General features: G+C 46.6%; 2 long non-coding RNA genes across 3 annotated transcripts in view; both read right to left on the bottom strand.

The window, feature by feature from the left end:
* The window catches only part of LOC111560099, an 87,431-nt gene extending 81,588 nt beyond the window's left edge, over positions 1-5,843 (bottom strand). For both annotated transcript variants that reach the window (XR_006596372.1, XR_006596373.1), the window contains exons 1-2: positions 5,165-5,843; positions 3,002-3,094 (exon numbers count right to left, since the gene is read on the bottom strand). This is a non-coding gene — a long non-coding RNA (uncharacterized LOC111560099). The remainder of the gene's footprint in view (positions 1-3,001; positions 3,095-5,164) is intronic.
* A 2,804-nt stretch (positions 5,844-8,647) lies between these two features.
* Positions 8,648-10,723, bottom strand: LOC123384791. The gene is made up of 2 exons (XR_006596367.1): positions 9,635-10,723; positions 8,648-8,850 (listed from the first exon to the last, which is right to left on the bottom strand). It is a non-coding gene; the product is annotated as an uncharacterized LOC123384791 (long non-coding RNA).
* Between the last annotated feature and the right edge of the window lie 7,293 nt (positions 10,724-18,016).

Raw genomic sequence — 18,016 nt, 5'->3', positions numbered from 1 at the left:
GTAGCCAGAAACCAAGGAGGAGAACCAAGATAGTGTGGTGTCACAGAAGGGCCGACAGGAGATGAGTGCAACAGAAAGAGGCAGTCATCCTCCTGCATCAAATGCTCCTGGAAGCTGATAACAGAAATGCGCCTCTGGCTTTGGCAACGTCGCTCAGCAACTATGCCAAGCACCGTGCTTATGGCTGTTGCAAAGAGGGGTGAGCCCTGGATTCTGAGGACACCCCAACCTAGACATGGGACCAGGCATTCTGTGGGGTGACTTATCTGATAGAAATAGGAACAAATGCCTTTTGAAGCAGAAAGGGTACGGGGAAAAGTTACCTAAGGACAATCAGTTATGTATATGGTGTGTATAGCAATTCTTCGGAACAAAGAATTCCAATACCGGGAAAATCTTGCATTTTAAGCAAGAGGAAAGTGAAACTCAGGAAAGTAAAACAACCTGTCACTCCTTGAATCAGTACCCCTTTGGGAGGATGCTGACAATCTGAATATTCTCTTGATTTCAGACCTTTTTGATTAGACTTTCAAAGGACAGACCTATGACCTATGCTTTATTAGAATCGAGATGTTATTTACTTAAAAATTTTCTGTGAAAGTAATATGTTTATGCCAAAGAATTGTTAATAATATAAGAAAATTAAAATCACTCTTAATTGCATAATCCATACCCCTAAGTTTCTAGAATGTTTTTTCAGTTTTTTCCTGAGTGCATGTATGGCTGCCTAGACATTTCTCTTTAAAAAATGTTTTCCACACAACCAACAGAGTGAAATGGCAACCACAGAATGGGAGAAAACATTTGCAAATCATGTATGTATAGAAGGTTAACATCCAGAATATATAAAGATCTCCTACTATGTTGAACATCACTGATCATTAGGGAACATGTAAATCAAAACCACCCTGAGATACCACCCCATCCACCAGAATGGCTACTATGGGGGAAAAAAAAAAAAAGGACACACGCGTATAGAAAACAATAAGCGTCAGCAAGGATGTGTAGAAATTGGAATTCTTGCGCACTGTTGGTGGGATGGAAAATGGCGCAGCCTCTACAGAAAACAGTATTGCAGTTTCTCAAAAAATTACAAACAGAATTACTATATTACCTGGCAATTCTATTTCTGGGTATATATCTAAAAGAACTGAACGCAGGGCCTTGAACAGATACTGGTACTCCTGTGGTCATCACAATATTCTTCACAACAGCCAAAAGGTTAAAAGCAGCCCATCCTACCAACAGATGAGTGGATAAACAAAATGTGACATATACATACGATGAAATATTGTTCAGCCTTGAAAAGGAGTGGAATTCTGACACATGCCGTAACACGGACGAACCTTGAGGGTATCGTGCAGAGTGAAACAAGCAGGTACAAAAATAGAAATACTGTCTGATTTCACTTATAAAAAGTACCAGGGCAGTCACATTCATCAAGATAGAAAATAGAATGGTTGTGGCCAGGGGCTGAGGAAAGGAAAGAAAATGGGGAGGAAGGAATGTTGCTTTGCTGGTACAGAGTTTTTAAAAATTATTTATTATTTATTTATTTACTTGGTGAGAGAGAGAGAGTGGGGGAGGGGCAGAGAGAGAGGAAGAGAGAGAATCCCAAGCAGGCTCCTGGCTGTCAGTGCAGAGCTAGATGCGAGGCTCAATCCCATGATCTGCAAGATCAAGATCTGAATTGAAATCAAGAGTCGGATGCTTAACGCCACCCAGGTGCGTTGGTATGGGCTTTCACTTTTGCAAGATGAGGAATTCTGGACATTGGCGGTACAACAAGGTGAATGTATTCAACGCTACTGAACTAGACGCTTAAAAACTGGCTAAAATGATACCTTTTATGTTACAGGTATTTTACTGCAATTAAAAATTCCACATTAAAATGTTTATAATTTTGTTTTACTTCATTTAAGAACACCAAGTGAACGTCTTTTCATATCAATAAACATTTTTTATATTATTATTTTAGTTGCTACACCACGGTCTGTTTTTGTTTTTGTTTTTGTATCACTTACTTAGTCAAATCTGTTTTTGGACATTCGGTTTTCTATAGAGCTAAACATCATAAGCAAGTTGCAATGGATGTCACTATAGCTACATCTCTGCCAAATGTATAATTATTTCCTAAGAATAAGATTAAGATAAGAATAAGAATAAGATCAAAGGAGAACAGAGCTTGTCAGGGGTGAAGCAGGTGGGAAATGTAATACAAAAGCTGAAATATGAAAACCAATCAGCAGAGAACTGAAGTGAGGTGTGATAAAAATTAAGAGCTATGCAAAATACTTCTAGTTGGAGAAAGGAAATGTTATTTACCTATTTCTTATTCTTTATTCTTTACCTGTTCCTTTATTCTTTACATATTCTTTACCTATTCTTTATTCTTTACCTATTCCTTTATTCTTTATATAAATTATACTAAGATTCTGCTATGCACCATTGTTCTGGACGCTGATTTCGAATTGTCTTAGATACTCTCTTATCCCTCCGGAAACCCAAAGACTAGGGAAGAGAGAAGCAAGTAAATCAACATTTCAGTGCAGCTTAGTGCAGAAGGGAATGGAGCTATGCCTCAGGTCTAATGGGAGAAGAGGAAATTCACCAACGGGGAAGGCTTCTTAAAGGAAGTGGCCATATGTCAGTGAGCTGAGTTTTGACAGGAGTCAGAGTTAAGTTACACTTAAGAAAGTGGGTAACTAAATGGGGTAGCCCAATCCAAGATGGCCCCCAACGATCCCTACCTCTTGGTATTCACAGCCTTGTGTAGCCAATCTCTCCCACAGGATTGGGGCTGTTCTGAGTCACCAAGAGAGAATGGTAGAGATAACACTGTCTGAACTCCGAGGCTAGATTACAGAAAGCACTGCAGCTTTTACTTTGCCCTCTTGGATTACTTGTCCTGGAGGAAGCTGGTTCCTAGGCTATGAGGATATTCAAGCAACACACATGGAGAGGAACTGAGGCCTCCCACCAAGAGTCAGTGCTAACTTACCAACCACATGAATAAGGCACCTGAGACATGGATCCTTCAACCCAGGGGGAGACAGCTCCGGCCAACACCTTAACTGAGGTCTCATGAAGGAGCCTAAGCCAGAACCAAGAGACGTAATAAGTGATGACTGTTTTTGTAAGCCACTAAAAAGTTTTGGGGTGATCTGTTTCTCAACAATAGTTAATTTAACACACTATATCTAAGCATGGGTGAATGCATAGCTGAAAATTTTTAAATATGGGAGATATTTGGAGTGACCTCAGAGAAGGTAACGTAGGGGAACGGAAGTAGCTGGAAACAGAGAGGAATGCCTGGGCCAGATACTCCTTCGTTTTTGCCAACAGAACCAATACTGTTCACGTATTAGGGGAATATCTGGATGAGGTCACACAGGAAGAATATGTCTCTTAAGAAAAAAAGCAGTCTCGACAGCTGGTTGAGCATCCGACTCTTGATTTTGGCTCAGGTCACGATCCCAGGGTCATGTGATCGAGCCTTACACCGGGTTCCTCACTGAACATGGAGCCTTCTTAAGATTCTCTCTCTCTCCCCGCCCCCACCCTGCCCTGCTTGTGCTCTGTCTCTAAATTAAATTAAATTAAATTAAAATAAATTAAATTAAATAAAACAAAACAACAGGCTGATGGGAAAGCCTCGGCTGAGAGAAAACCCTCAAAGGGTGAGCAGACGATGAAAACTCCAGTGTCATGGAGTTCTAAAAGTTAAAGGAAGAGTTTCAAAAGAGGGGGTGGCCTCTCTCTCTCTCTCTCTCAAAGGCAGCAAAGAAGTCAAGCAAGGCCTGAGAAACGGGTACTGGAATTGTCACCGTGGACTACAGTGAGGTGTGCACAAAGTGCCAGGGAAAGTGCCCCGGAAGGCAGGAAAAACGAGCCACATTTGAGTAGAGACTCCAGGAGCGGGGGACGTGGACAGGTGAAAGGGATTTCACATCCATGTGTGTCTGGACCGTGGGATGGGAGTGGAGGTGGGCAATGGTGAGGCCGGATGGCAAAAGGTTTTAGGGAGAGCACGCTAAAGAGCCTTTAAAAAAATTCAGTTTATTGGGGGGGGGGGCGGGGAGAGAATCCCAAGCAGGCTCTGCACTGACAGTGCGGGGCTCCAACTCACAAACCCTGAGATCACGACCTGAGCTGAAACCAAGAGTCCCACGCTTAATGGACTCAGCCACCAAAACGCCCTGAAAGATCCACAGCTTCAACCTGCAAGAGGGTGATTTTTGAACCGTGCCCTGGGGAGCCCAAGGGCTTCCCACCTGCCAGGCTGCTTGATGGCAGAGGGCGGGCGGGATGGTGAGGTGGGTTCTAGCCTCCACCTTCCCACTCCCTTTTCAAACACATTGTGCTTCTGATTCGTCCTTCCTTCGGAGGCTGTACGCCACGGCCAGAATTCTGAAAACCAGCCGTGTTGGCCATGGAAGCCGTGGCCTTAGAGAAGCGCCAGGCGCAAGGAGAGGGGATCACCACACAGGAGGGCGGGCAAGGCCCTGAGGGCCACCTGCAAAAACGTGCAGGTTTTCTGGATCAGCTTCAGTAGCAACGTGGAATAGAAAGGGGCCTTGGGCTTCGGCGAGGGCTCAAACCTTACCAAGGCCCCGCAAAGGACGGCACTGCCGCAGTGCGGCCCCTCCTGATGAGTCACGCTTCCCCGTGGCACACCTGTCATTAGCTCCTGTTTCAATCTCTGCTTCCCAGGGGATGAAGCAACGCACCAAACATACATCCTCACCCAGCGGCAGAGGCGGGGTTAGCTCCCCGGACTCGGACTCGGACTTTGAACTATTGTTTAAAGTCTTCAACCACCAGATGAAAACAGTGGAACAGCAGGGCTGTTCGAGGCACGGGCGGAGGGGGGCGGGTGAGTCGTGGGAAGCGAGGCCCAGGGAGGGGCGCAGGTAAAGTGAAGAGAGGCATCCCAGCCTGTCGGGTTTGCCCGAATCTGGTTCCTTCTGTGCCAAGCAAGAGAAAGTCGTGCTCTCTGAGCCCCCTGCTGTCTCTCATGTCGTGGCGCTGGTTTTCAAAAAAGTCTAACGTGTTCAAATGTGCCAGCTTCCCGTTTTCTGTCAGTTTCTAGAACGGTGCAATTCAAGGGAGGAGAGGAGGATCCTCCCTGTTCTGTAACACGCTTACATCTTAAAGCGCTCACCTTCGGGAGTCGCGCGCTACGTGGCGCAGAGCGAACGGATCCTCGGGCTGCTACGTGACTGCTCGCTCGCCGCGCCCCTCGCCGCCCCGCCGGCGCCCCTGTCCGCGCGCTTGGCCGCCGGGCGTCCCGGGGGGCGGGGTCTCCTAGGCGAGGCGGGGCGGGGCCTCCCCTCCGGCCTCCCACGCCCTCCACGCGCCCGGGTCGGGGAAGCTCCGGGAGCAGACGCGCTCGCAGCCAGGTGCGGAATTCCGTCTCCTTTCTCCACCCAGGGCGCGCAGGCTCACCGCCGCGCTCCGAGCCCTGCTTCCTCGTTCTTACGCTAGGGGCTGGCGCCATCCCGGGGCCCTTACAGCTCTCAGGTCTGAGGCTGTGTTGTCCTGAATGTCGCTTTTCTGTGCCCCTGTCTGCGAAGCGCCGCGAGTTCCTTGGGATAACCGTGGTGACTTAAGTTTGCCACCCATTGCTTATGAAATCCACTAAAATGCCACTTTAGAATCAGTGCTGACTTAGATGCAGTGACTGTCACATCGTCCCTGTATAGTTTACCAGTCACTTTAAATGGTAGGCTGGGATACAAATCATTACTTCCATTTTTGCCGATGAGGAAATTAACGTTGTTTTTTTTTTATAGTAATAATCATTATTACTAAAAAGGTAAATTGCTAAAGAATTTACATATATGAAACTCCTTCTTCTGGAGCCACTTTCAAAGAATGCTCCAGATCTGACCTTAAACAAAGGTAAAGGGCAAAGCGATGTTATCTTTTAGGTCAGGAAAATAAACAGAGTTTTCTGTTTTCTTCCCTCTTTTGTAAGCAGTGACATTTGAGAGGTTTCTCACCAGCAGGTTTTTGCTTATGCCTGAAAATTATCTGACTGACATTAGCCTAAACAAGGGGCAGGGGGCAATCTAGGGGGACCTCCCTTGTGCTTTAAATAGAATGTAGTGAGGTCACAGAAATGGGGGCCTAGTTTTTTAGGGGAATATCTTCGGGCTCATTTTATGATCTCCCTGACCCCTGAAAATGGCGAGGAGGGTAGAAAGGAATAAGATTTCTCTGCAGCTGCTTGCTTCCTTGGTGAGGCTTGGATAGTGTCCAAAGAACCCCAAGGGGAGCAGTCCAGCTGTGTAACTGGTCTGGGGTGGGAGTCGTGAGGGTGCATATGAGTCCCATCTGCAGAGCCTCTATTGACTGTGCTTTTTAAAAAAATAAAAAAAATTTTTTAACGTTTATTTATTTTTGAGACAGAGAGCATGAACGAGGGAGGGTCAGAGAGAGAGAGACACAGAATCTGAAACAGGCTCCAGGCTCTGAGCGGTCAGCACAGAGCCCGACACAGGGCTCGAACTCACGGACCGTGAGATCATGCCCTGAGCTGAAGTCGGCCGCTCAACCGACTGAGCCACCGAGGCGCCCCTTGACTGTGCATTTTAACCTGTACTGCAGTGTGAGGAGATGACTCTCTCTGCCTTAGAAAAGCCCAGAAAAGTTGCCTCAAGTGGAACCGCTGGGAAATCGCAGAACTGACTTTCAAACCCAACTATTTGAACTCCAGCTTCAGACTGTCTCCTATGTCAAAGAACACGAATGGTCTCAGGCCCCATCAGAGTGAGTCCTAGGATGGCAGACTTCCAGGGGAATGAGAGTGTGGGTCTCTCTAATCTCCAGTGACCCGGCTCCAAAGCAGCGGAATTGGGGCGCCTGGTTTCTCAGTCAATTGACCATCTGATCCTTGATTTCAGCACAGGCCTTGATCCCAGGGTTATGGGATTAAGCCCTGAGTTGGGATCCGTGCCGAGTGTGGTGCCTGCTTTGGGTTTTCTCTCTCTTCCTTTCTCTTTCTCTGTCTCTCAATCTGCCCCTCTCCCCCTCTCACTCTCTCTCTCTACAATAAAACAAATAAATCACTAAAAAAAAAGGGGGGGGGGATTCATTGAAAACAAAGTCACACAATAAGAATTGGCAAAAGGTGGCCCGTGGGCCAAACCTAGCCCATAAAAGGCCAGCAAGTTAAGACTGGTTTTCATATTTTTTAGTGGTTGGCAGAAAAGCTTTTTTTAAGGAATATTTTGTGACATAAAAATTTATGAAATTCAAGTTTCCATAGCCACAAATAAACTTTTGTTAGAACCTATCCATGCTCATAGCGTGTATGGCTGCTTTCACGTTACTAACTCTGCGTTGAATAAAATTGTTTACCGCTATTCACCATAATCATGTTCTATAAAGTTACCAGGAATACTGAATTAGCAAACACTGAACCATTGCTCCTGAGGGAAATACAGGGTGAGGGGTCTGCAAGCCTTGGTCACAACATTTTTGTCAACAGATGAATATATAACCTTATTTTGTGTGTATTTATGTTAAAAGAAATTTCATTTTCCTGTATTATTTATTCATGGACATTGCACACGTGGCCAACTTGTGCTGGGACAAAACTTGGCTGGCCTACACAGTTTTCCCCTCTTAAGGCCCATCACAGCCTTCTTGCCCGTAGAGCATTGACAGCCCTTCAGCACTATGCTTGGGCGCCATTTTAAACATGGCGATCACTCACAAAACACACACAAAAACCATGACGCTAAATAGACCACCGAAAGGACATTTGTGTGCAGTAAGAAAGCCGAAATGAGAAGACAGTATGTTGCCTTGTTCACCGTCACAGCTGGGAACATAAGTGTCTGGTGAGTCACGTTTTTCACTGCTCTGCACATGTCCCTGAATAACTAACTACAAAGGCACCACCAGTATTGCTTTGGGGATTATAAATAAATTTCAGTGGGGCGCCGGGTAGCTCAGTCGGTTAAGCAACCGACTCTTGATTTCGGTTCAGATCATGATCTCACGGTTCGTGAGTTCAAGCCCCTCATTGGGCTCTGAGCTGATAGTGCAGAGCCTCCTTGGGATTCTCTCTCCCCTTCTCTCTCTCTCTCTCTCTCTCTGCCCCACCCTAAAGTGCCTGCTCTCTCTCTCTCTCTCTCAAAATAAGTAAATAAACTTAGTGAGGGGGCAAATTCCTAACTATGGAATCCAATTATAACGAAGATCCACTCTTTTCACAGCAGAGAACCGTGTGGACTATACACAATTTTACTGGATGGCCCTTCATGAAAAAGTTTGCCAGCCCCTGCTCTACAGTGTTTTCTCAGCCTTTCCCCCAAAGAGAGTGAAACAGGACAACAAAGGGACACCCTAGTGGTATCCAAACTAGAGAGCACTCATAGGAAGAGCAAAATGAAATCATTCACGAGGTCAGGCAACTGGGAGTTCACGTAACTGAAACCGTAGAGTAAAGCTTCAGTTTCTTCTTGCCTCAGATCTTCTGGTTTTCATTCAACAGACCGGTTTTTTCCAGTACCTCTCATTTGCATGGGTCTGTACTGAGAGTCGAGTCTAGTTAGTAACCCCCTTCCTTGGTCAGCGTGTTGAGGACGGAAGCAGTAAAGGGTGGGAGAGGAGACAGGACTTGACACAAAGCCTGGCCAGTTTATAATAGACTGTTTATGTACTTGGATAATCAGCTTCTGCAACAGATTATGTGAAACACTTTGTTTGCTTGTATGGCGTTCTGGTCGCAGAAAAGATCTGAGACAGCTCTCAACCGAAGCACGTCAGCTGGAGCGAGAAGAGCGGGTGGGTAGGTGACGGGGGTCTGAGAAGTGATTCGATACAAGCAGGCAGTCCCTAGAGGCCAGGGATTGTTACCGTGAGTTTCAAGTTGGATTCTGAGGTTCCCAGCTCAAAAAACTCCGGTTCGGGGAGATAAAAGTCAGTTCTGAGAGCAAACTCCGCGGACAGGGGCTTTCTGCTAGTCCTCAGGACTAGACCGGTTTCCTGATGTGAGGTTTCTCAGAGAAAGACCAGGAGGGGCAGGGGCCCAGCTCCACAAACCCAAGCAGATCCAAACCAAATGCTTAACGGCTTCCTACCCCCATGAAAATGCAACTCTGTATTTTCTTTGGAACCTAAACGTTAAATGTCTGAGTATTTACTTTTCTCATGTCTGGCTGTACCCAAAGAAAACACCTAAAGTACCAAGAAGCGTGATACACGGAGTAATTTTGAAATAGCCCTTCACGGGGGACATTCTCGTCCAGCCTCTGGCTAAGGGTTGGAAGGCATCAGGTCAGCGCCGAGAGAGACCATAGTTTGTTGTTAACTGAAGTGCAGTCCGTATAGACTAGAAATTTTAGACGGCTGTGGAGTGTGAAGGGCCAGCAGGCAAAGCCAGGAACTTTTCTCAGGAAACACTTAGGGGTCCACCCTAGCCTTGAACAAGCCACAGCTTTATTCTCCAGGGAGGGCTAGAGGTGATTTCATCCTGGAAGATTTTCAAAGGCCACCACCCCATGAAAAAATTCCAGCAATGCTTACATTTGCATGGCCAAAAAAAAAAAAAAAAAAAAAAAGCATGTTTCTCCTAAGACCCTCATGGAGACCAGTATACGTGAAGTCCCTTTATGCTTACCCTGACCCTTAGTCTAGGTGACATATTTCTTCTTCCTGTTTCTTGACATGGAAACAGAGGCTCAGACAGATTAAGGACTGGAGTCCCAGAATTCTGATCCCGTTGAAATTTTCCATCAGTCACGTGCTATTACTCCCAGCTACACATGCTCAGTGATGTCATAGTGGAGCCCCGTGTGGAATATGAAGTAACAGGCTGTGTTACTTCACCTTCACTTCAGCAGAAGTCACCTACACCCCAGGAGCACACTCACCACAGCACTGTCATCTCAGCCTGGACACAAACCGATGTCATTCCCAAGCCTCGCAGTGTGGGCTGGCCAGTCCTCACGGGGGTCAGAGTTCATCCTAGCTGCCCAAAGACCTCACCATCGACCTGAGCATTAGATTTTTACGGAGGGGAGTTCACTAGAGCGGGATCACACAGCGAGTCCTTGAATCCATGTATTGAAATTCACTCCTCCCTCTCCCTGTCCAACCCCTACCCTCTGCAAGAAGTCTCTACAGGTTTCTAAGCCGCTCCGCACACCTGAGACCAAGCAGGTGCTAAAGATAATGCTAAAAATATGATCAGACGAGTAGACCATAAGCCCTTTCATGTCGAGGATTAATTTGAAGGGATTTGTCAAGCGCAGAGGTCTTCTCCCGGCCTGGTGGAATCCAGACTCTCCTTGTACTGGGGTGGAGAATCCCCTTCCGAAATCGAGTCTTTGAACCAGGATGCAGCTCTCTCGGGAAGCGTTAAAAAGTTACGAGTCTCAACTCAGAGCCTGAACATGAAACCTCAGCCCTTCAACCTCACTTATGTCTTTTTATTTTTCTTCCCAGATTGCTGCAACCAAACGAACTCCGTTGCTCCCAGCAGTGAATCCCAGAGGTGAGGCTTGAGGCAAGGATAAGGGAGTGTGAGAAGAGGCCCTTTATCTGGGATGAGAAACGTAGGATTGAAAACAGAGGGTGGTGATTCAATTACATATCATACGTTTCCTGTCCCTTACAGACTAATGTCTGACAGTTCAAAGATTTTGCTTCTTAAAGGTTAGATTTCTATTTGTGGACTATTAGTGCTGAGTGAAATAAATATCTTCAGATTTGATTGCTTGTTATTTTTTATTTTTTTTTTATTAAAAATTTTTTTTTTCAACGTTTATTTATTTTTGGGACAGAGAGAGACAGAGCATGAACAGGGGAGGGGCAGAGAGAGAGGGAGACACAGAATCAGAAACAGGCTCCAGGCTCTGAGCCATCAGCCCAGAGCCTGACGCGGGGCTTGAACTCACGGACCGCGAGATCGTGACCTGGCTGAAGTCAGACACTCAACCGACTGCGCCACCCAGGCGCCCCTTTTTTTTTTTTTTTTTAATTTTTTTTTTTTTTTGCTTGTTATTTTTTAAAGGAGAGGTGCTTTTTTTTTGAAGGGTAGGTGAGTAGGTAAATGAGTCGAAAAGTTAGCTAAGGTACAATCACCCCTGCCAGGATGCATGTAAAACAGAATCCCAAGGAAAATCATCAGTGTCATTTGAAGCTGAGAGATGGAATGCAATTGCAAACAGCTGTGGTAAAGCCCTAGCTCACTGAGAGCTTAATACAAAGAGGAGAAACATACCTTGTGAGCATCTGGCGTTGAGTCTCACTCTTGCCATTTTCTGGAAAGAAATCAAAAAAAGACCCAGCATCCAATGTCAATGTGTTTGTCCATCCTTACCCTAATTGAGATTTCTTCCAGGCTCCATTAGCCCTCACTCTGAGGATAGATGCTTATTTAGATTGATTGTGTTGCAGAGTCCAGACTGATAACGGGGACAAGAAAGATACATACCCACAGTCCAGTGTCCTCTGCATCTCTCATTAAGGGGCTGTTCACAGAACCCTCCAGATACTCTCTTACAAATTGTTAGATTTCGGTTTCCCCAGTTAGGTGGAGGCTCCGAGTCAGCAAAGAGCCACATCTGCTGTTGACTGTGTCCCCTGGACCCTTGCTTATAGTAGGTGTTTGGCAATGTTTGCTGGAAGCTGTAGGCATGGTCTGGAGCAAAAAGTTCCTCCTCCAGCACGTGCAGACCAGGAGGGAGTCCTCCTTTCCCTCCACTTGTCAGAGCCTGGAACTGAACCTGAGCTTTTCCTGGTAGAAACTACATATCCTTCATCCTCTGTCTTCGAAGGCAAGTCTTGCTGTAAAGCCGTTTGTCTCTGATCTGTTTCACACTTTTTTGGAGCTCTGGGCATATGACAGGTACTGGGTTAGGTGTTGCGGACAGAGAAGGAAGTAATGTTTGCCCCTGAAGAGGTGACTGTCTGGTAGGGGCAGCACCAGGCCAAAACCCAAACAAATCAAAACAAAGCACAAATCCAGACGATGACAAAATCGTGTGGCAAAACAGAGCCCGGAGGAAAGACACTTCACCCAGCCCTGGGGGCCTTCTTAGAGTCTCTTGATGCGTGGATTAGAGTGAGCTAGGCAGGGTTAAAAGTTTCCACTCAGCTGTTTCGCAGAAGTGTTTGGACATGTGAGCAGGCAGGACCTTTGAGTCACCTGGAGGACAGCCTGTGGCTTGGCTGATCAGCGGCCAACTGAATAACCTGGACGTGAGTAGGGGAGGAAGATTGGCCGTGGGTTTCCAACCTCTTCGTCAGCCAGGATACCGGCTCCATTTTGTTTTATTTCGTAATCGTCAGGGACTTCACATTTTGAAACCTGATGTCTGGCAATGAAAGTGCATGAAGCCAAACTAACTAATTAGTTTTTCTAATTATAATTTATCAAAACCACATGTTATATTACCTTCAATTGAAGCTTCTGATTATCACAGGATAGCAAGGAACACCATCTGGGGAGGATGAAATTCCCTATAAATCAGCAAAGTGTTTTAACCAATTTGTACAGATTTATTGTGCTAAGATGTGATTTGCATCATTTTATTTTTTTAACTTTATTTATTTTGAGAGACAGCATGAGTGGGGGAGAGGTGGCGGGGGTGGGGGTGGGCACGGAGAGGGAGAATCCCAAGCAGGCTCTGTACTGTCAGCACGGGGCCCGATGTGGGGCTCGATACCACGAACCGAGATCACGACCTGAGCCGAAAACAAGAGTCAGACGCTTTCCCGATTGAGCCACCCAGGTGCCCCTTGTTTTTTGTTTTTTAAAGATATTAAAGTAGTAACCAGTTCTTTATTCTGGTAAACACTAGCCTTGTGAATCAGAGACTGTGTTGGAATATCAGAGAGTCTAGGGCAATTTCTGACTTTTTTTTTTTTTTTTGCGAATGTGCTCACTTATTTCATTAAGTTTTTTGGTTGACGTAAGTCACTCTTTTTCCCATTCTACTTCACCGTGAAGCTTCCAGCTCATCACGGAAGGGATTCATGAACAGAAGTCATTGTCTTCAATAAGCTAGGGTATTCGAGGACCTAAAACATCAAGCTAAGAAAAAAAATAAAACAAATCCGTGGGTTCCTGATAATTATCAAGGAGCCCATCTCCTTACCTGGCCCTGGAATCTTTTATGAGGTGACCTGTAGGCACGTGGTCAGCACTCCAGGGCACGGGCGGGGCCGCTCTGTTCTTCCTGAAGCCAGGCCACCTCCCATCACCCACGGTTTCAGCTGCCTCCTTTATACTCTTCCAAATGCGCGCCTTAGCCCAGGCTTCTCTCTGGAACTCTCCTCCCAGATTTCCATCACCCATGGGACAGCTGCACTTAGGTCACCTGCAGAATCCGCAATCCACCCACAATTTACGTCGCCAGACTTTCCCATCCGCTTCTCAGATCTGTTTCTGCTCCCGCCTGAACCGCTTAGCTCAGAAGGCCGCACGCATCACCTTCGGTCCTGGCTGCGGGGCTGGGCTTTCCTGGAGTGCGGGCCTCATGGTCAGTCGCCCTCTCACTCTAAAAAGACTGTCACCAAATCCTGCCCGTGCTGCCTCCTGATTAACCGGGTTCAGCGGCTCCTCCTGCTTCACCCCCAAGCTACCCTCTTGGCCCTGTCGCTCACGGTCTCCTGTGGGTATTACTGCAAGGGACTCCTTTGCTGTTCTCCCGATGCCTTCCGGCTGAACCTACCCTCCACGGCACCTGCAGACTTCTCTTTTAAATAGTGAGATCCAGTTGTATTGCCCCTCTCCTTCAAGGCTTTCCAAAGCGTCCTGTCGCCAGTAGGGTGACCTACAAATTCCTTAGAATGGTATGCAAGCTCGTTCTCCATCCAGGAGCCACACTCCTCCGGGCTGCCCGCCCAGAATGCCTTCCCCTTCCCCGCTGTCATCCTTCAGCACCCAGCTCACGTGTCATCTCCTGCTCTGGGCCTCTGGGTGGAGAATCCACTGGAGCACATTTTACTGGAATTACTTGTCTGTCTCCTTGAAAAAAATGACACGCACCTCCAAGTCAAGAGAGGCGGCACTCTTCTGTGCCTTTCCTCTGTTCTCAACACATGTTTGTGACTGATTAACCACGTAAAAATCTAGGCCACTGGTGCGGGAATCTAGAGACATCATAGGGATATGAAGCTGTCAGGCCTTCACCAGGGGGCCTGGCCACCCAAGCTTGGACAGTATCAATCTTAATTAATATTAAGCAATCATTTAAGCATTAGTCTTAATATTAATCTTACGAATAGGTATTGTTTATTTCAGCTTGTGTTTAAACTGGGAAATAATAGGAAACAGACATTCAGAAGTAATATTTACATGGTGCCTCTGATACGTTGGGCACGGTTCTAATGTCTTTATTATGATTGTCTTCACTTTGCAGACATGAAAACTGAGCCTAAGCAACCATTTCCCCGAGATCACACAGTCGGTCTAAGTTGTGGTTTGACCTCTGAGAATCTGTCCAGAGTCTGTGCTCGTACCGACGACATAACAAGAGCTCCAGAATGATAATGGACAGAACAGCAGCTAACGGACCCTGAGGGCTTACCGTGTGCCACAAGCAGGTTCTGTTCCAAATGCTTTATGTGATTTCTCTGGGGGAACCCCGACCACTGAACCAGCTGCGCTTTGTTTTCCTCCTCTGCAAAATGGGATAATAGTGCCTCCCAACCTCAAAGGTTTACAGCGAGGATTAAATAGGATCGGACGTGGAAAAACCAGAGTCGGGCAGCCCTGCCACTGAACGGAACCGGTAATCACGCAACCCCAGGGCTCCTCACGGCTCTCAGGAGTAACGATGGGAGAGTAGAAACGACAGCTTGGCCGGTAGTGAGAGGGCCCGGTCCCAGGAGAGTCAGAGGTGTGAGTGAGGGTCACACCAGGGCACCTCGCTGGAGGTAAACACAGAGAAAGGGCTGACACTGAAAATCGGGCATCTGCTGTTTTACTGGGGAGAAAAAACTTACCTCCTCGGGGGTGACTCTTCCCCGGATGTGGGTCCTGGCCCATTTGTTGCTGTGGCTGAAAACCTGTGGGTGGTCGCAGCCTCCCTAGCTCTGCTTTTGCTTCAGGGATATTAGACTTTGGGTTCGGCCATCTCAGAAGTCCCGTCCAGTTCAACATTCTCTGACTCCACGGCGCCCCCTAGGCTCTGACTCACCAGGATACTTTATTAGCCTGTCCTTCCTTGCCTTCCCAGAGGAAGGCGTGTCTTTCAAAGCCACCTTTCCTCCTGTGAGCCCATGGTTTCCCTCCCGCAGAGGGACTTGGAAGCCCTGTGTATCCCTCCCCTCTCCATTGGTGCACTTCCTTTGTCTTCAAACCTATAAATTCATGCCCCCTTAGTTACTTCCACCCATGTGTACCTGCCCCTGAACTTAAGAACATCCCCCCCCCGGGGTGCCTGGGGGACCTCAGTTGGTTAAGTGACCCACTCTTGGTTTCGGCTCAAGTCCTGATCTCATGGTTTGTGAGTTCGAGCCCCACATTCCAAGTTCAAGCTTGGGATTTTCTCTCTCTCCTCCCTCTCTGCCCTTCCCCCACTCTCCCTGTCTCTAGTCTCTCTCAAAAATAAAAAAAAACATGGGGCGCCTGGGTGGCTCAGTTGGTTGAGTGGCCGACTTCGGCTCAGGTCACGATCTCGCGGTCCGTGGGTTTGAGCCCCGCGTCGGGCTCTGTGCTGACAGCTCAGAGCCTGGAGCCTGTTTCGGATTCTGTGTCTCCCTCTCCCTCTGCCCCTCCCCCATTCATGCTCTGTCTCTCTCTGTCTCAAAAATAAATAAACGTTAAAAAAAATTAAAAAAAAATAAAAAAAACAAAAAATTATAAAAAAATAAAAAAGGAAAAATTTCCCCAAATGTACTTTCTCTGACCACCACCCTACGGCGGCTGTCTCCTTTACCTGCCCAGCTTACTGAGTGACTATTAGCTCTGTCCCCAATGCCTTACGACCTCCTTTTCTATTCCCTCTATAACAACTTTAGATAGCTCTCCTTGCCCAAAGCAGGCAAATGATAAAGATCCTGAAGCCTGTCTAGCAGAGATAGGCTGAATATCTATATGTTAATAGAAGCAAGAGAAACACAAAGTGACCTTTCTGCTTTGTAAATTAAAGGGATCCTAAGAAAACTAAAAATTCTTTTGTTTTTAAAGTGGTTTTTTTTTTTTTTTCAGGGATGTGGGGTGGGGAGGGGAGGCACATGCAGGTGTGAGAGGTGACAGAAACGAAGAAGGAAAGGAATGAGGAAAGAGGGAACAGCCAACTTTAGAGGCCAGGAGAGGGCCCTGGGTGTAAGGCTGGTTTGTAGGATTGAGAGAGAAAAGTCACAGGAGAGACAAGGAAGAGATATGGCCAGAGGGGAGCAGATCCACATGTCAAGAGGACAAGAAAAGGAAGAGGCCAAGAAGTTAGGGTGACAAGTGAAGTAAGAAATGGCATTTCATCAGGCAACAGAAGAGTCTGGCTCTTTGGGCGTCTCCAAAACCAGACGCATATGCAGGAGGGGTGACCCCTGACTTCAGGATTTTAGTGAGTGTATTTTAGTGACTGGACACCCTGCATTAGTCCTTCTTTTGTTTACTTCCTTCTCATACTGCTTCTTTCTTCTTTTGTGGCTTAAATGAGGGTTTTGTCCCTCATTTTTTTTTGGAGGCACTGTCCCTTATATTCCTTGATGTATCTCCATTTGTACTCTTCTTGGGATTCAACGGAGTTAGGATCAGAGAAAACTAGAACGTGGATGAAAGCAAATAAACAGAGTGAGTCTTCTTATTCTGTTAGGTCTGCTGGGTCACGAAGAGGCAAAAATCACGGAAAACGCAATCGTGAAGTTTAAATGGCCGCTGGCCCCTTTGATGTCAGGCTGAACCACCTGCTGAAGTCATGAATAGTCCTGTTGGATGACTCAGGGTAGAAGGCCCCACTGGAGATGCCCACTGGTGGCACTGGAGGCCGAGATCAGTCTGACATGAGAGTGTTGGTGGCATTAGGTTGGTTAAAAACAAACCAACGAGCCAACAGCTACACCTTGATCCTGCCTTCCCAGGCAGGTCGCTTTGCTTCTGGAAATTTGGCATCTTCTTTTCTTTCCACAAAGTTACAGGAGAGTACATTCCATTTTCAGCCTTCTGGGTCTTGGGATAAAATATCCTCTATCTCTTTGAGATATTGCAACCTTGTGCGTGGTCCCGAGGGTTCAAATTTCTTTTTGCTTTAATCATCTTTACAGACTGTGTGAACTTCAAAAATAGAGCTTGGCTTATCTTTGTTATTGGAAAACATACATCCTATCAGCCAGCCCTGGAAGTCAGGACAACTAACATCTCTGGAGCGTGACATTAAATCCCCCATTTCTTTGATTAATTATCTTCTGCACTAAGTGCTTGCTTGAGCAGGGCGAGGAACCTTCACTAAGCTTCCACGGGAGGAGTGGGCAGCCTTGGATGGTCTTTAGCTTCAAAAACCTTCGTAAACTGCTTTTCGCTGAGAGCACTCTCAGATCATGTATCACGAAAGTTCTTTCACACTTCTTCCTAAGAGGCTTCTTTCTAGCTTTGGTGAGCTGTTGTAAGTAATATGCATTAGTACTGAAAATAAGAAAAGAAATAGGTTACTTTAGTAAATTATCCTGTTTAATATGACAGATCTTTGACAACTTTGAAAAAGGATAAAGCAGGTAAAGAAATATCCCTTTGAGGCAGCAAGCTAGGAATGCTTGTGGAAGATATATTCTTGCCTTGGAACTGCTACCTCCGACTTCAGCGTTCAGACGTCCCATTGTTATCAAACCTAGATCAGGAGTCCCTACATTGGAGGATACCCTGGGTGCGGACAGCTGAGGCCAAGTGGCGTCACCAACATGAAAGGAAGCTTGGGCACCAGTGATGAGATAAAGGGTGGGGACAGGCTCAGACCACACAGGGACAACTGTTTCTGTCCAGAGCAGCAACATCTGTGAGGCTTCCTTTGCTTGCAGCCAACAGAACAGAATATTCGGAATTATTAAACATTCT

This window comes from Felis catus, chromosome B1, assembly GCF_018350175.1.
Source record: "Felis catus isolate Fca126 chromosome B1, F.catus_Fca126_mat1.0, whole genome shotgun sequence".
Classification (NCBI taxonomy): Eukaryota; Metazoa; Chordata; class Mammalia; order Carnivora; family Felidae; genus Felis; species Felis catus.
This window is presented reverse-complemented; position numbering and strand designations above follow the sequence as displayed.